Source organism: Penaeus monodon, chromosome 6, assembly GCF_015228065.2.
Source record: "Penaeus monodon isolate SGIC_2016 chromosome 6, NSTDA_Pmon_1, whole genome shotgun sequence".
NCBI classification, from domain to species: domain Eukaryota; kingdom Metazoa; phylum Arthropoda; class Malacostraca; order Decapoda; family Penaeidae; genus Penaeus; species Penaeus monodon.
Genome location: NC_051391.1, coordinates 13,257,516 through 13,260,015, shown reverse-complemented (window position 1 = coordinate 13,260,015; position 2,500 = coordinate 13,257,516).

Genomic DNA, 2,500 nt, shown 5'->3' with positions numbered 1-2,500 from the left:
ATAACAGATAAAACCACAACAGAAAATCCTTCCTTTCTATACTGCCATCATGTCACACTGCTTGGAAGTCTACCTGCAGTCGACAGATTTTGCAAAATGCTGCAAACCCAACAGCTTGACCCCCAGTGCTGAAGTAGTAGGCTTCATAGAGGGTTCAACTATTCAAACCTCCGGTCGTTCTGATGACGCCGTGAGAGGATTTAGTTACTTCATTTCCAGGTATAAGATAAATAAATGTTAAATTACTGCTTTTACCTGCAATTTTATTCACTGTGCGATGTTTAAGGGGAACTCATTGTTATATGTATACTTTTAGCCTTGAGGAATCTCCCAAATTTTGCCAAGACCCCGCTTGATTTTTGAGCGGGTGTTACCCCATGGAAGTCACCCTCTAAAACATGAATTTCAGTGTTTCTTTGAAAAAAAAATGTCCATTGCATTGTTCTCAACTGATATATTAATACAAATTGGATACATTCACTTTTGCAAAATCTGAAATATCTAACTTCTACTACTTACGACAATTTAAAAAAAAATTATTGGCATGTAAAATAAAGAAAAAAAAACATTTTCAAAATTACAGAACTTTCAGAATTGACACAAATTTGAAATCAAATTAAAAAATACTCGGCCCTCATGATTTCACAAAGCATATTAGGCCTATCTTATAATATGAACATGAATAGCACAGCAAACACACCTCCTTTTCATTTTTTGTGTAATTTATCTACAAAAATAACAATTAAACAAACTAGAATGAATTTTTAACATTAGTTCATTCTTTTTGATATTAGTTCATAATCAGTTCTTTTTTCTTTTTCTTTTTCTTTTTATTTGAAAAATCGGATGGATTCCCCCTCAGACAATATATACTTCATTATGTCCGTGCAAACTAAAATACAAGAACTTCACTCTCAGGGTCGCTAACTACACTTCACCTGGATGCCTGGATGCAATTAAATCTTAGGCACTGAACTCGCCGACCAGGTTGCCAGTTCTGCAACATGTTATGACTCTTGATACCAGTGACCACTCTAGTCCTTCTCAATCGGGGCACAGCGGGAAAAAGGGAAAATATCGCCTTGGATCTGGGCTTAACCACAGCTGGTCTCCGGGGTCTCCTCTCCCCAAAGCAGAAAAGGAAAATTACCCCCAAAAAAAAATTTTATTCGTTTCATAAAGGAACCGTCATTTAAACTCAGGCTACAGATCCCAAGAAAAATTGGCAGAGGGAGTTCTTTGGGAAACCTACAAAGCTTTTTGAAGAGCCAACAACCGAACTGTTTATCCATTTACAGTTGTCCTTCACTCCTTCTACTACACACACAAATGTTCTAAACAACACAGATGATTTAGAAATTTAATTTCTCCTTGCAGTTAATTTCTTCAATATTGTTTTTTCGTCAGTATCCCTAGATATACACTTTATGCCCCCTCCCCCATAATAATAATAACGGCCTTTAAATACAATCTCTTTTTCCCCTTGAAAAATCCTTATCATGCGTTCATCTTAATGTTTACCACTCATCCTCATTCGCTCCTGGCATTTATACAACACTCACTTAGCTGGTTATTCCCAGTTTTTATTAATGGGAATATTTGCAAAAGGTAATGCTTAATCATGGTACGGAGACATAGGGATGGCCCTCCCCTTTCTCCCACTGAGGCAGCTTCCCTGCCAGTCGGGCCAACGGGGAGGATGACCGAATGAATCCCAAATACTGGTATCCCGGGTTTGGGGATGCCCTTTTCCCGTTTTTACTAGAATTCTTACGACGGGGAAAATCACATGTATAAATATACTCTGTCTCTAACAGCACGCCCCTTTGGTCCCTTATTTCAGCAAATTGGATTGCTCGACCTCAGCTCGGCTAGATATTCCTGACTAAGGTAGGGTCAAGCGCACTGCTTTAGTGGCAACACATAGCCCCTGAGAATGTCATCAAGACGAAGCTGCGGCTGCTCAGTACTCTGTGCCTGTTAGAATCATAAGCAAGGATGTTCAGCTTTCCCTTGTTCAACTTTGTGGCTCATGTAGACAGAGAAGGGGAAGGCAGCGCTAATCACATTTAATTATTTGTTATCATTATGATCATATGAGCAACAGACGCTCCGTCGACTCTCGGCCTAATGTTACTAATAATACGACCCCATAAAATTCCCTTGAAAAGAAAAAAAAATTAGATTGAATATATTCGGAATGATTTTTGTTTTGGCTTTTCTCATCGCGTTATTGAGGCAACAACGTAAAACGAATTTGGGCGTGGGCCCTGGAATATGGCATTAAAGGCCTTTATTTTTCCCAAAGAAATTTTCCCAGCTTCCCTAAAATGATTTTTGGAGTTCTACAAGAATTCCTTTTGTATCCAAATTTTTCTTTTTACTAAAATAAAATATGAATACATACACACTGTAATTAAAATTGCCTGCGCTTTTTCAGTAGTTTAAAAGCTCAACCTCAACAATTCTGAGTCTGCATCAGGGGCGTCAATCTCCATAC